Source organism: Dendropsophus ebraccatus, chromosome 12 (genome assembly GCF_027789765.1).
Source record: "Dendropsophus ebraccatus isolate aDenEbr1 chromosome 12, aDenEbr1.pat, whole genome shotgun sequence".
NCBI classification, from domain to species: Eukaryota; Metazoa; Chordata; class Amphibia; order Anura; family Hylidae; genus Dendropsophus; species Dendropsophus ebraccatus.
In genome coordinates, this window is record NC_091465.1 from 19,905,447 (window position 1) to 19,922,222 (window position 16,776).

A 16,776-nucleotide genomic window follows, 5' to 3' on the forward strand; every position below is an offset into this window, starting at 1 on the left:
TGTGTGGTTCTAGTGATCAATGTTTATAGGGGTTGTAAGACTTGACATTTACTGAAATAAGAAGTAAGTGCGTACTTCAATAGTGGTAGGGGCTTCAATAATGTCAATGCAATATCAATATTGTGAGCCTTTATATGGTGCCTAAATCATGGCTGAACAAATCCCATGAGACAGGTAGCCAATGCAGCTAAAAGATGGCTTCCTGTTTTCTAGATTGTTTTCTAAAGCTGTTAAAAAAAAAAAAATTCTGAGCCAGAACTGGGCCACAAAGACATACAATTACGCAAACCTCTACTAAAACTTTGGTGAAGGCATGTTTAGTCTGTTTCCTTAATGTATACTGTCACATTTTGCCAGGACGGCTCCAGGTTTTTGTGGGCTCTTGGGCAACAGAGCCTCATTACCCCGAACGATTATCGGCCATATTCAGCCAATGATCGTCTTGTGTAATAGAAGACAATGATCAGCCGACATGAACGATGTCGACTGATTGTTGCAGTCGTTTGTCTTTAAACATGTTGAAAGACAAACGACTAATATAGCAACGATCTGCTGCCGTCTCTCCATGAAATAGGAGCGGATGCAGCAGACCGCTACTATGGGCTGCCCAGCTCCCCGAGGCCCACACTAAACTCACCCACTCACTGCCGCAGCGTGTAGTCCAACTTATGTAGCCAAAGGTAATACCGTACAATTGGATTGTTCAAGTTGAGCTAATCTCTAATGTGTATCAGTTTTACTCAAGGGGGTTTCCTAAGTTGTGTTATCTGCTTCATTCATTTTTTGCTTTCTTTCTTTGTTTTTTTTAGTTCTGCTGTGTGTAAGGAACAGGCTTTATTTCAAAACATGTCCCATATATATTTTCTACGTTTGAAATGATAAAGGTAGTAAGTATTATATTATATACAGAGGAAAATCCACAGTAAAACACTCAACCCGGACCGATCAAAACTTTTGACATGTCTCTATGGCAATTAAAAACTTTTTTGTAATGACAGGTACACTTTAAGCGTTTACAATCATAACAAGGAGAAACTCTATGTAAACTTTACTAACAAGAAGATGCTACTAATAGAGATGGTGCAATTTAGAGGAAATGTTCATAAAAACGATCTCAAGGCTGCCAAACTTTTGTAAAAGGAATGTCAAGAGATTTCACATAAAAGTACAAGTAACATATAGAAAATATTATCCCATTTCTTAGATTCATCATATCAGGAAAACCCCTGGGGAGGATGGAAGTCAGAGTGTGAAAGTTTCTGTAGTTTGCAGATATTCACCTCTTTATGTAACCAGTTAAAGATGCAGGGGGTGGCGAATGGGTTCTTTTGCCTAGTGAAATGGAATAAGGGAGAAGTAGAGACGTAGGAGAGGTATTTGCAGCGGTGCTTGTAGAGTGGAGAGTAGAGCAGAGTAGAGGAGTTTGCCAGAGGAGCTTTGTACTCTGCCAGACCTTTTAGTGGATATCTTGAGTAAAGCGATTCTCGTACTCCCGTTTAGACACTGTCTAACCGCCTTCTGCCCTCTAGTAGCGTAGAACCTGTCCAAGTAGGGTAGTAAGTGACCCAGCCATGGTTATCTAGGTGTAGCTAGGTGTCCAAATTTTCCCGGTTACCTGCGCAGTAGGATACGTAGACCTTTACATACCAGTTGCTTTGTGTTACTGAGGCTAGTTCCTGTCTTGTTCAGGATACTGCCCTGCTCTGTTTAGACGTGTTCATGGCATGGCTCAGGGTGTTCCTTGGTGACTACTGCTGTGTGCTTAGCACTGCATAGTTGGTCTCTAACTGCATCTGCTCACACTCGTAGCTAGATTCAATTTACTGTTGTCCCTGACAGGGGTCCTGGCATCAGCCGGGCCCTGTTTTAACATCTGCAGGAACCTGGCTTTTGTGTGACCTCTCTCCCTGAGAATCAGACTAGAACTGAAGTGTACTTCCTCCACCAGTGAAACACCTCCTACAGGGGCCTGTTGTGTGCTTGCTTGTGAGTGGTGTGGATGAGTGTACGCAGGAGAAAGAAGAGAGATAGGTAGAGAAGAAAAGGGCACCTCCTATTGGTCAGCATAAAACACATGGTACAACATAAAACATTAACCCATGACTTACTTGAGCTGCGCAATACATATAGATACAAAACACTGGAACCTAGTGGGGAAACCTGTTAATACCTCATCCACCACTTAACCTGAGAGGAAAAAACTTTTTGACAGGTGCACAGGAGAGAAAGAAACATCAGTGGTGGGACACCACAGTCTGCACTTCTTTAATAACTCTGATAGTATAATTATGGGCCCTCGCACAGTTCTTTCTCTTTTAATTTTCTAATTTAACATGAACTGTAATGCAATGATTCTTCCCAAACTTACACGACTATGGTGGCATTGTAAATTATTAATATTCAGCTGAAACACTTACTTCTGTATATTATCGTAATTTAAAAATGTATCCGAATGAGTTTCGATGGAAGCTGAGAACAGAAACGTTTAATTAACACCATTGATTTACCGGCCTATGAGAAGTATACACATGTACAAGTTTAGTGGAAAACAGCTAAAAATGGTGTAACTGAACTTGCTGGATGTCGTGATTGCAGGATCTGCCAGTAAGATGCAGGTATAATGTTCAATATCCAATTTCCTAATGTCCATAGAGAAGAAGAGACAATGTTGAATGCCAGTGATTTTTGCTGTGCTTTAGTTAAAAACAAATGTACCACTTAGATGATTGAATTTTTTTTTTCATACTACCTTGTCAGTGCCGGTGCATGGTTGCCCAGTCTATTTTTTAAACCACCATCGGGGTTCCCGCTTTCTGCCTCAGTTTCTGATATGCAAATTGGGCTGCTTTACGCAATGGAGGCCACCTTTAGTCTAATGCTTTGTTTACAACATGTTTTCTCCTTATGCTCAGCAGCTTGTCAAAAGAAGTACTGACAGCAGGCCACTGTGTTCAAATTTGGTGGAAGTGTCTTGGATTTGTTATACTGGCGTCAGACATCAGACACTGTGGATATTGCAGCACAAACACTGTCAACATTGTGGGTATACAAATTAATCACTTGCAGGATTTAAATACATTGATGGAAATTTCCGTTTAATATGCTGCTGTCTTAATCTGAATTATGCTAGATTAGGGTGTGCAAGTTATCACTAAATTGGGTGCATCTCTAAGCCACAAAGCAAATGATGAGGAGTCATAGATTTCTGCTTCAATTCACACAAATTGCTGTTGAAAATTAAAATAAGGCCACGACCACACAACGTCTTTTTTTTGGCCATTTGACAGTCATCATTTTGCATCCAAATTATGGCCATTATTTCAAAACAACGACTGTTGTTCTGCAAATAACAAACGTTTTTAAATAATGTTTGATATTTGGTCATGAAATGACGGTCGTCCAAAAAAAAAAAAAAAAAAAAAAACAGGCGTCAAAGGGCCATAAAGAAACAAACAAGCAAACAAAAATGAACAGCAGCAAAACTTTCTCATTTTTGCACAAATGTGGCTTTTGCAAGTGATTGCAACTTTTGTATGCAAAACCACTGGTTTTTAAAGCTTAGTAAATTCTGCCTGTTAAATTTATTTTTACAACCTGTTTACAACATTTACAATTCTAAGCAATTTGTGCCAAAATCTACTACAACAAATCTCCTCTAAAATCCATATATTTGGTGCGTATATTCTACCATACATTTTCATACTAAAGATTAAAGATGAGTGATCTTTACAGTAAGTACAAGTTTCAATGAACCTGATCGCTCGGCATTTGAATCCTGCTGCCTGGAAAAGATGAATGCAGCCCAAGGGCTGCCTGGAAAACATGGATCCAGCTTATAGCCCTAGAGCTGCATCCATCTTCTCCAGGCTACAGGATGCAAATGCCGAATGCTCAGGTTCACTCAAACTTGACATAAATTCGCTCATTTTACTAACTATTTTCCAACCTCAAATCTAATTATAAAATATAAAATAAAAATTCTCTCTATAAATAAAGCTTATAGGAAGAGAGCAATGGCACCTGGAAATCGCTGTGTAATTACTAATGTAATTCTGCTTTGGTCTCTGTTCTGACTTGCATCACCAATAGGCATGGATGTAGCGCCCTGGATGTAATCACTATGTTCTTAGCCGGAGGGGAGATGACTTTGGGATTTAATACAAATATTTGAATACATTGGGCCGCGTTCCACCAAGTGATGATTAGCCGTGTATTGTATCTCATCAGAGGAAAGGGGCCAACACTGCCAGCAGTGAAGGAGTTACCCCTTGCCAATAAGGTTAATGCTTGTGGTTTGCTGACACCATTGAAGATTTAGGATTCGTGTGAAGCTCTTTTTGCATCTGTTAATTATGCAGAAAGTAGCCGAGTTTTTCATTTAGAATAACTTAGAGCTGGATTGTTTTCATAAATTGATTGCATTGCTGTAGAAGATGTCGATCAATACGTTAAGCTCCTTTATCATGGATTGCAGGTTGACATTAATGAGATCAGTGGCGGAGCACCAGGGATGGGGATTTGATTAACCCCATAGGAAAATCCCCTAGGTCTTTGAGTGGTCCCTGTACCCCTAGAGACATCGATCAGAGGGGAAGGATTCCGGGTTAGCAGAATATATATTTAGTAATTTGTAGCCTACTTATTCTGATCAAAGCTGCTCTTGTTATTCTCCTGTTATCAGTGACAGCGATAGAATAATTGCTCCAGACAGCTCTTTTAACATAATTGCTTAAAGGGGTTATCCGGTTAAGTAGAATATATGATGAATCATCCCCCTCCTGGAGACTAACATTTCATACCATACATATCATTACCTTATCTGTCTCCTTCCCTCAGTTTTGAGCTACAGCCTCCTGCTAAAGACACAAAAAACTGTGTATGAGCTTTTCTCTCTGTCTCCTCCTCCTCCTCCTCATCATCCATTCCTTCCAGAAGGCTAATGTAAACAAGTCCCTGGCTGGCTTTTTCTGCACCTTTGTAACTTCTTTGCAGTGCTGGGAGGGTTAATCTGAGGTCAAGTTGCTGATGAACTCACTGCGATTAATCCTTTCTTCATTACAAAGTTGCAGATAGGGACTTGTTTACTTCAGGAAGGGAGGGGAAGGGAGGGGAATGAAGGGGTTAAGAGCATGGAGATGGACCCAGCAGCTCTCACACAATTTTCTATGTCTTTATCTTTAGCATAAAGCAGCATGCTCAAAACTGAGGGAAGGAGACAGATAAGATAAATACATTTATGCAATCAATTGTTAGGCCACATTCACTTGTTCCCTACGGAACATGGATGTGGAATGCCTGTACGGACGTGGAGTCTGTCCCCCACACGGCAGCATCTCTGATATGCTGCTGGGAGCGGGGGAACTGTAAAAGTATGCGCTGCACTGTAATGATAGAGATGAGTGGCTCTGTCATTACAGCACGGCGCATATCCATACAGTTCCCCTGCTCCCAGAAGCATATCAGAGTTGCTGCCGTGTGGGGGACAGACTCTGGTACAGGCCTTCCACATCCTTGTTCAGTGCGGAATGCGTTAATGCGGCCTTAGTCTCTTGGAGGGGGGATAATTTAGCATATATTTTACTTAACTGCGAAACCTGTTTAAGTAAGGATTCCTCTTGGATAAGGCTAGATCAGCACAGTGACTTTGGCCACCACATTGGTCGTATAACCAAATATCGCTGAATGAGGCCCGTATCACTAATGGGTCTTTTTGCCTGTCAATAATCCCTGCAGAGCAGGCTGACAGGCATAGAGCCTTGACTAGTAGTCACAGGTGGCTCCTCGCCCAGACGACTAGTTGCTGAGTTTGGGCAGTGAAATAAAACTTTTTCCCCAATGTAAAGATACTGCTGCAGACGCGACTGATAGCCTCAGGAATCTGCTCAGTAGATCTATATTGTGCACCTGGGGACCATATCAGCAAAACCATGCTGATTGGTTCCCTTTAAGCTACAAAAGGCAATGCAACTAAAGATTACAGTGTCATGTGCATGCCTCATTGAACGTGGTCGCTTTGCAACCTGCTAAATATTGTGACCAGAAAACTATCCTGGAAGGACCTTTACCATCTGTCATTCGCCGTGTTGCAGCCTATGTTGCTGGCCTAGTATGGGGAACTCCAAAATGGACAAAATTTAATTCTGCTGAGACTACTTATAACCGGAACCTGCACTGATGACTGAGAGGCAGAATGGCAGCTAGGGGGGGAAGGTGGGTGCAGTTGAGTACTTTATATTTGCAAGGCACCCCCAGCCGTACTCTATGAAACATCCAAGCTTAAAGTGGTTATCCAGGATTAGGTAAAAGACAGCTACTTTCTTGCAAAAAAACAGTGACACCCCTGACCTAGGTTGAGTGTGATATTACACTTATTCACTTCAATGGAACTAAGCCTGCAAAACCTATACCCAAACTCAAGACAAGAGTGGTGCTGTTTCTGAAAAATCTTCGCAAAGTTTGAAAACAAAGCCCTAAAAAAAATATATAGATTTTGTGGATTCATAAGTGACTTCTGCAGTCAACATATAGAACAGATGGCAGGTGATGGAGCGCTCGGGGAAAAGTATTGGTGACTATGGGCCGATCTGAAGCCTATTCCTGCTATACACTTGGTCACATGCAATGTGCAAAATAATTTAGTGTTTGATTGGCAGTTCTAGATATAGAAGCAAATACCTGGGGATGTCACCAATGTCTGTCAAGGGAAGTAACTGCTCTGAACGGAGCCGTAACTATTATGCTAAATATAATTAGCTTCACATTATTCTGGCAGATGAAGTGATGTTACGCGGCATCCAAACCTGTTGAAGGGAAAGAAAAAGTCATTAAATCTTAAAGCAATAAAGATTGTTTTGTGAACAACGCTCTCCTCAGCAAGGCGTGAAGGAATTTTTTTGAAATCGCCTACTGGTGATGTCAGATCGCATTAATGTTGTGTCTCCCAAATACAGGGAAAAACTCACTTCTCCTTTCCAATCTCACTGTGAGCAGGAAGGGCAGAGAACAGTGTACAGAGGCTTTGCCAGAGCCGCACAGATGGGAATCGAAAGAAAGCAAGCCTCTTATAAATGTAGTCTTATATTATGTCTGTATTTATTGTGGAAAGATCAATATATTGTTATGCCGCTGGGGGCTTCTTCTAGCGCACACACAGCCAGTGGTTTATGTGAGAAACACTATAATTATACAGGTACAAATATTAAAGGTGTTTTCTGTAGATGGCCAAGCCTAAGGACAGGACATTTATATCCAGCTTAAGGGGGGTCTGACTACTGGTGCCTCCACCAATCAGCTTACCATCTCTGCATCTCTTACCAGGCACAGCACCGTACATTTGGTATTAGCTGCACCCAGTATTGTACCTAGGTATTAATCTTTGTATCAGTTTGTGATCTTTTCTTTATTTTTTTTTAACTTTTATAGAGGTCATACGGTTGTTGCAGCTGCAAACAGTAATGGTGGCATGCTATGCTGTTTTTGTGGTGCGTCATTCAAGTAGTTACAGTGGTGCCTTGGATTACGAGCATAATTCGTTCCAGGACCGTGCTTGTAATCCAAATCCACTCTTAAACCAAGCAAATTTCCCCATAACAAATCATAGAATGCAGACAATTGGTTCCACACCCCAAAAATGATTTATTATTCTGAATAACATGTAAAACAAATGAAACAAACATTCAGAAACAGCAGAATATGTGATATTATAAGTTACTGTACAGTAATGGAGAGGATGGGAAACACAAGGGCTGACAAAGACTGCAGGGAGCATGAAAGAGTGAGCAGGACAGATGTGGGCACATACATGCAGCACTCTCTGTCCGGGGAGAGAAGGGTTACAGCTATGCAGAGATTACCTGCACAGCCCTGTCCCCTGATGCAAGCCCCAGCCTGAAGTAGATCTGCTATGATTTGGAAGGTGAGGGAGACTTCCTGGGTCAGAGTACAGGACTGTAGACCCCGCTATGCAGACCATGCCCCTCCCCCACTCGCACTCCCACCCTGTACAGGGAGCTCTTAAACCAAAGCAATGCTCTTAAACCAAGTCACAATTTTGAAAAAGTGTGAGCTCTTAAACCAAAATGCTCTTAAACCAAGTTACTCTTAAACCAAGGTACCACTGTACATAGTACGGTTGATGGACACGTGGCCATCAAGTCCAACTAAGAGAGGGAATGGATAAATTCTGTATTTCTGGATAAGCGTTAATGTTGTTTTGTATAGTTGAACAGGCTTCAGTCCAATCGTTTGGCATTTGAATACTGTGGCTGACGAAGTTTGATGCAGCCCTAGGGAGCCCCAGGCACTCACCTCTGCCTGTGGTCAAACAGTATTATGTGCATGGACACTCACCTCTGCCTATTATCAAACAGTATCATGTGCATGGACACTCACCTTTGCTTATTATCAAACAGTATAATGTGCATGGACACTCACCTGTGCTTATTATCAAACAGTATTATGTGCATGGACACTCACCTCTGCTTATTATCAAATAGTATTGTGTGCATGGACACTCACCTCTGCTTATTATCAAACAGTATAATGTGCATGGACACTCACCTGTGCTTATTATCAAACAGTATTATGTGCATGGACACTCTCCTCTGCCTATTATCAAACAGTATTATGTGCATGGACACTGGTCCGTATCAACAGCTGCTGCTGCTCTAGGCACTAAACCTGAAGACGCCCCATTCTCGCCACAGGATTCGTACATTGGTATATAATAGCTCCAGGCGTTACATTTAATACCACCACACCAGACCTGACCAATACCACCATACTTTGACTGGATAACACCGCCAAACCAGACCTGACCAATACCACCATACTTTGACTGGATAACACCGCCACACCAGACCTGACCAATACTGCCATACTATGACTGGATAACATCACAATACCAGACCTGACCAATACTGCCATACTATGACTGGATAACACTGCCATACCAGACCTGCCCAATACTGCCATACTGTGACTGGATAACACCGCCATACCAGACCTTAACAATACCACCATGCTTCGACTGGATAACACCGCCACACCAGACCTGACCAATACCACCATACTGTCACTGGATAACACTGTCATACCAGACCTGACCAATACCACCATACTGTGACTGGATAACACCGCCACACCAGACCTGACCAATACCACCATACTGTCACTGGATAACACAACCCCCCCTGTTTACTTCCCCCAGCTTCCTGGTGCTGCCCCCTTGCAAGGGCTGCCCTAGGCATCGGACCACGGGGGCCTAGTGGTAAATATGGCCCTGCATGGACACTCACCTCTGCTTATTATCAGATAGTATTGAGTGCATAGACACTCACCTTTGCGTGTGATCAAACACCACTGTGTTCAATGTTTTTCTGTCCTCTATTAAAGAAAACTGAAAAGATCCTGATGGTATATTGTTAAGTAAAGAGAAATGCACTCTTTTAGTGCTGACAGATACCCCATTTATAACCCAGTGGATCCATGATTAAAGGATCTGCTTGAACAAAATAAATAGATAAACATTTGATTGAAACGTACTGTGAACTGGACCTAAAAGTCATTGTTAAGTTACACTGGGGGTCTGTGGATGTGACTGTACACTAAACAGAAAAAAATTTCAGGCCCATACAGTATATACAATAGGTCAAGAGTTTACCTTTCTGAATTTTGCAAGTCCAGACACATGCCTAATAACAATGTGCTTGGGGAGTAACATCTGCTGCAGCAACTATTTCCAGGTGAACAATGGACAGCATTACCTTATGCAGTATCCCCAATAGTACAGAAGCACAGCTGACACATAGGGGGGGATTTATCGAGACCGGTGGACTTAAATTAGGCCCTGTCCCCCTTCCACTGGCCGAATTGACTAAGAGGCGCACGCCCTGCCTTTAGCAGGTGTACATTTGGATCATGAGCAGGTGTGAATCATGATAAATGAGACGCGGGAGGAGGCCACACCGCGTCCCCACCTTGCCGCCCCACCCCCATTGGACGAGTGTGGGATACGGCAGGCATACGCCAGGGAGAAGGGGCGAATCTATGCCTTGTTCCTGTCGTATGCCTTGGGCGCAACAATGACAAATCCCCCACCCCCCATAATGTCCAGAAGAATAGGAAAATACTTTGAGCACTATGAAGTGTGACCATAACAGTACCCAGATATTTTCTGCCCCTTATTCCCTTTGCGCAGTACAGGATCTGACTTATTCCTTATGATTATGTTAAAATTCCTTTAAAATAATAACACGTTGCACTGCAGTAGAGGTTGTCTCTGTCCTCCAGGTCCCTTCTCACCTCTGATATAACACAGCGTCCATGTGAGAAGACCAGAGACAAAGTGACAGTGCTAACCTCAGGCTGGTGTATTGACATCACGCTTATGTACTGTGCCCAGTCCAAGTTCCTATGTGCTGATATGGCTTTTTTTTTTTTTTTTTTTATTGATATTGCAGCTTAGCCAGCATCTATACACTTGCCAGAAGCCATTTATATTTACCTTCCTTATCCCTTTAAAGGTTATATGGTGGCGCAGTATGCAGGGACTGCGATTCTATCTCTCCATTATGTTTACACTTATCAGACTTTCCTTTCTACCTATTTTCAAAGACCAGAGGTAAAATGGGTTCATGAAATTGGATGTTATAGTGTGCAGTGTGTTTTCCTATGATTTTATCCCTTTGCAAATTGCTTTATCTCTTTTTCAGAAAATTGTCTTATTTGGTTGTTGTTTTTACACATTTACGGAACCTTTTGTAAACACATCTGTCGGTGAAGGATAACGCTTCACCAATGAGATACCAGCTGAAGGAGCAATACGAAGAGGGGCTAAAAGCATTTTCTGTTTTTTGACTTTAAAGAAAAAGACAGGTCTTGTATACTATGGGGCAGGTTTATAGGCTGTTTAGACAGGTCAAACTGGAGCAGACGAGCAGGAACTGCACCTAATTGTGTCACTGATGCTCCATGGGGGAAACATTTGGTGCAACTCACAAGGCTCCTCCTTTCTCTTTATTAGAGTGATTCTAGAGTGTGTTTTTAGGAATAAAAACGCATATGCCAAAAATCTACTCCACCTCTTGAGCAAAGAGATGTCCCTTCAAGTCAAGTCTTAGAACATTGACTGGGGATATTATGCCAAGCCAAACAACCTGCAGACAGGTTTCAGGGTTGTTGCTTCTCTTCAGTGCAGAGAAGGGTGTTGGCTGAAAAGTAAGACGTCTATCGATGTTCATCCAAGGGGTACTAGTTTTCCTTGTTTTTCTGAAATAATTCTACTTCTTTTTTTTTGCAATGTTTTTATGGAAACTGGTAAATTTTTAGTTTTCTTTCTGGGCAATTTTTTTTTTTTTTTTAGTTTTTTGTGGAAAATGTTTTTAGTAACATTTCAGGAGGGAAATATTAACATCATACCTACTGGCAGTTCTTTTCCTTTTTCTGGATTAGTCACAAATGCAGCATGCTCTGGATCAGTGTTTCTTACCTACAGTCCTCAAGTACCTCCATCAGGTCATTTGTGATTTGAGGATATTCCATACAAAGAACAGCTGGGGTGATACCTGATGTATAATTTTATAACCTTGCAAATACTAAAAGAAATTCTTAAATAATGCCTGTTGAGGGTTCTTGAGGGCTGAAGTTGAGAAACACTGCTTTAACTGATAGTTAAGACATTTTTCTCCTCCGTAGTTTTTACCTGCTTATGTAGATGTCTTGCATTTTTTTTTTGTTGATTTTTTTTTTTTGGACGTTTTTAACATTCTTAAGAAAACTTTGGATTGCATGGCTAAAGACTTACTTGATATGTAAAGGGAAAAATACAGGTACTAAAACACAATGGGAATCATAATAAAATAAATGTGAACTTAGGCTTGATAGTCTAAAGTTGCACTTAATGTTTAACGGTGACTCAGGCTGTTTAAAGGGACCCTCCCATCACTTTCTTGCTCCCTGAACGAGGAGTCATTGGGATTGTCCTTCACAGCTATTCCTCCAACCTGCTGGCCTTGATTGATAGTTCCTCTCTTCCTATTTATCAATTAAGGCTAGTGATGTGGGGACAGAAGCCATCGGGTGCTGCCCCACTGACTTGTGGTTCAGGCAGAATTAGAGTGATGACAGGACTCAAACATGTGGTACCTCAATTACCTACATTGGATCCATTCAAGTGAATGTCAAAAGTTTTGATTGGTTAGGGTCTGAGTGTTTAAACCCCACTGATTGCTGCCATGAGCCAGGAGAAGACCTCAGCTAGGGGCTCTCTGTCTTGCTGCAGGAAATGTGTGGTACTGTATAGGTTGGGAGACAATAAAACGCGTGTTGTGGATTCTCATCTTTTAGCCCCTTAAAGGGGTACTCCAGCGGTGGGGCACTTTTTCGCTGGAAACTGGGACGAGGTGGCTGAGGGAAAAGACGTCCACGGACCTCCCCGATACCAGCAGCGGGTCCCGCATCGCGGCGCTCCGGTGCCCGGTTCCCGGCCGCTTCCTGGTGTCTGACGCGGGCCCGAGACGTGACGTCTCAGGTCCGCTCAGCCAGTCAGTGAAGGAGGCGGGATCCGTTTCAAGTCCGCTCAGATCCCGTCTCCTTCACTGACTGGCTGAGCAGACCTGAGACGTCACGTCTAGGGCCCGTGTCAGACACTAGAAAGCGGCCGGGCACCGGAGCGTCGCGATGCGGGACCCACCGCTGAAGCCGGGGAGGTGAGTGGACGTCTTTTCCCTCAGCCACCTCGTCCCCGATTCCTAGCGAAAAAGTTTCCCCCCCGCTGGAGTACCCCTTTAAGTTTTGTGCATATCACCCCCTACTGGGACATGTTTGGTCATAAGGCAAGGCTGCAGGCCGTGGGTCAGATGTCCAGGATGCTCCCGGGGCTCATACAGAAATGTGTAGTAACAAGAAAAAAGAGGTTTTTACTAACCATAGAGAGGCGCTGCCTTGGCAAAAAATCTTAAATAACAGCAAATTGGTTTAAAGTAGCAGTTTATTGTGCAAAATAATGCAAACAGGTTAACACGTTTCAGAGATTAACCCTTCATCAGAGCCAAAAGGATGCATGGAGCATGTAAGGAGTAAAGATTGTATGGAATTCACATAGGACAGCTGATACGAGAGACATTCTTTAGATCAGCGGGATCTGTTTGCTGACTGGGGATCAAGAGCAGCACTTAGTGCCAATACCATTCTCCTAGAAATACTAGAATGTAAAAGCCTGTGTTTCTTAGATCCCTCTGCAAGTCCAGGGATATCAGGGGTAAGCATAGGATATGAGGTATACTGTATACCAGAAAATGTCATTGTGTCCTGTACTCATCCCCTGTCAGGCTTTCCAAGTGCAGGTGGGAGGATAATTTGTCTTTTCTGTCCACTTTTTGAGCTTGCTTTTCTTCCCTGCACCACATTTACCATTTTGTTGTGTATGTATGATGAATGTTACATTTTTCAATGCTCACTTTTGCTTTGCGGGCGTCAACAACAACAACAACGCCAAATTTTTGCAACTTCGAAGTAACCAATAAGAAATGCAACCCAATAAATTAAAGCACACCCCTTTTGCCTACGCGATGCCCCTTTATTTTATGGGGCACAAAATTATATAAAACACACAATAAATGTAGTGCAAGTCAGTATGCAGACAAATTTATAAAATGAAAAGTCGCCATCCAGTTGCTGCTATCATGCTGTGTGTATAATATGCATATACGGTACAGTGTCCTTTTACATTAATACGTTTTAAATATTAACCCCCCAGCCGTTCATGTATACAAGCTCCACGGATCACGTATAGCGAGCACAGATCCACAGACGAGGCTCCTGACTTTTCCTTCCTGCTAAACATCAGAAATGTAATTCTGGCCATATCCTCTATATATTTTCCCCACGTATTGAAGGTTTATTTATAAGGCTTCCTATGTTTATGCATTTTGCCGTTCAGCGTTGTCCTCGGAGAATGTTTGCCCAACGAGGTTACGGCCTCATTTCTGATTCAGCGCTCTCAGGGAAAATGTGGGTGTAAGGACTTTCCCTTGTTATATAGGGTCTTCATGCCTTATTCACGTCTGTTATGCAGCTCCACAATGCCGGCATTATTACTTGTCTCCGGAATAGAAATAAATTTGCTGGCAATCCTCAGCTGTGATATTATTATTTGTAACAATAGTTCTGCCGGGTGCAGAACAATTATAGAAGACATTGGTTTAGGGCACCAAACAGCAGTAACACTTTAACCTATGTCATCCACAGTGATGCATGGTATATGGAATAATCCAGGGCTGCATTTGTAGCTTCAGACTTTGTTCCGATTATTATGGCAGGAAAGAATACATAGAATAGAATAGAACATTTCTCTTTTTCTGTGGAGCATTTTCTTTATCTACAGGTAACAGACGGGTCTAATAACGGTTCTTCTCTATTGATTCTTTTCAGTACTGGGTGTATATACCCATAGCGGGAAGTTTTTTGTTAACCCCTTGGCAGTATACGGTAAAGGAAATAATTCTATTTCCTATAATTCTATAATTATTTGATCCCTTGCTGATTTTGTAAGTTTGTCCACTGACAAAGACCTGAACAGTCTATAATTTTAAGGTTAGGTTAATTTCGACAGTGAGAGAATATCAAAAATAAAATTAAAAAAAATCACATTGTATAAATTATATAAATGTATTTATTTATTTGTTATTTTTTCACCAATTACAAATCAGAATAATAACTGCTGTATAATAAAAAGATGTTGTCTCCAATATTTTAGCAATACAATAACATAACGCCATAACATAACCGCAGTATCTCCCAAAACCCAATCCCCGACCACTCCCTCTACCCACGGCTGTGGAGTGGTAAAAAAAAAAAAAAGAGAAGGGAAAAAAAAGGGGTTAAAAAAAATCACTATGGGCATGGGGTGGGGGAACTGAAAAAACAAATCTCCTTACCTTTTCCCACGCCATGTTTGATAAATCCCCCCATGACCTTAATATGCTTCTTTTTGAGCCGCTCCTTTGTTGCCTTGGCTGGAAGACCCAGCCATGACCCATTTTTAATTTCCTGGCGGAGGGAAGAGGTTTTATGGTACATGACTCCATCCATTGTCCCATTGGTGTGGTAAAGTAGTAACATAGAATTGAGTCTATGGGACGGGCGGATATGCACGCTGTGAGCGGATGCAAGCGACAGAATCCGCTATAACTTATCCGCGCAGATTCCGTAGTGTGAACCCGCCCTTATGGCATAATGTGTTACCAATTGTTTTCTTAGAGACAGTGGTCTCAGCTGCCTTGAGATCATTAAAGTGGTATTCCCCCCCAAATTTTTATTGCATTAATACATTGCCCACCCCTAGCTTTCCATCTTTCCAATATAAAGTTATTATAGATTCTGCACAGTTTTGCTGTTATCTAGATGCATTCACCCCCATGGAATGCATAGAATCATCAAACCTCAGTCCAACCCGACACGCACCCTCCGAGACGGCATCACGTGTCCTCCATCTCTTCAATGGGCCGGGTTAGCGCTTGTAACTCAGTCCACTGAAGAGAGGGAGGATCAGTGACTCCAGACTCCCCCCCCCCCCCCCCCCCCTCCTGAGCTCAACTGTGGCCCTTGACATTGCCCCCCCCCTGGGGGAGACAATGCCCATGTGCTGGAGGTGTACGGGACTCACCCGCGGCACCCCACACCCCCCCAGACTCTCCCGCGGCACCCCACCTCATACGCGTCACCCCGCACCCCCCTCCCCCCAGGGCTCACCCACGGCACCCCAGCCGGACTCACCCGCGGCACCCCACACCCCCCGGACTCACCTGCGGCACTGACGTGTGTCCCCCCCCCCCCCCAAGAACTCACCCACAGGACAGAGCTGCGGCAGGGCTTTGGCAGGGATTGCGGCCGGTGAGTTCCGGGTTCTGCCGAAGCCCTGCCGCAGCTCTGCCACTCTGCCAAAGTACACATTGCCCAGGAAGTCAGAGTCCCGTGGGTGAGTTCTGGGGGGGGGAACGTCAGTGCCGCGGGTGAGTTGGGGGGGGGAGGGGGGGGGGTGCCGAGGGTGAGTCCGGGGGGGGAGCTGCGGGTGAGTCCGGGGGGGTGTGGGGTGCCGCGGGTGCCACAGTTGAGCTCAGGAGGGAGGGGGAGTCGGGAGACACTGATCAGTAGCAGCAGCTGTCAGTGTCCTCCCTCACTTCCCCCCCGGCCCCCGGAACTCACCGGCGGCAGAACGTCCCAGTGCCCCATCTCCCCTGCGCAGTAAAGGTGTGTGGTGTCCACGGCTGCACACTAGGCAGTATGTTTAGTTTCGGTAACACTTGGGCTGGTGGCTTACCTGTGGCCCCCCATAACTCCTCTCTGCTATACCACACAATCCACCACAATGCTATGCAACTCACTCAACTCTGCTACATCATGGACCAATCAGGCATAAGCAATGCATAATGGGAGATGTAGTTTTCTGGCCGACGCCATGTTGGATATAGTTCGGCTTTTTAAAAAACTTGTAACTATGGAATGGAAGCAGCTAGAAAGACGGGAGATGGCTCAAAATTCTCAGGGGGGCTTGGTGAGTAAGAGCAGCTAGGTTTAGGAGCATATTATTTTTTTAGGTCTTGGGGGGGATACCCCTTTAACAAGTTCAAACTCACAAAATCAGCAAGGGATCAAATAATTATCTCCTCCACTGGTTATGCAGTTGTATACCTGGAAAATAGGCAGTGGCCTCAGAAGCTGAGATCACTGTACATGTCACAGTGGCTGGGGTTGGAGATAACTCAGGTCCTGACTGTT

The 16,776-nt window shown here is 43.4% G+C and overlaps 2 long non-coding RNA genes across 2 annotated transcripts in view; one reads left to right on the forward strand and one right to left on the reverse strand.

Annotated features, from left to right (window-relative positions):
* LOC138769734 (uncharacterized) overlaps positions 1-16,776 on the forward strand; it is a 189,763-nt gene that overhangs the window by 72,062 nt on the left and 100,925 nt on the right. The window lies entirely within an intron of this gene.
* Positions 2,921-10,336, reverse strand: LOC138769828 (uncharacterized). Its single transcript, XR_011359321.1, has 3 exons — positions 10,303-10,336; positions 6,676-6,800; positions 2,921-3,005 (listed from the first exon to the last, which is right to left on the reverse strand). It is a non-coding gene; the product is annotated as an uncharacterized lncRNA (long non-coding RNA).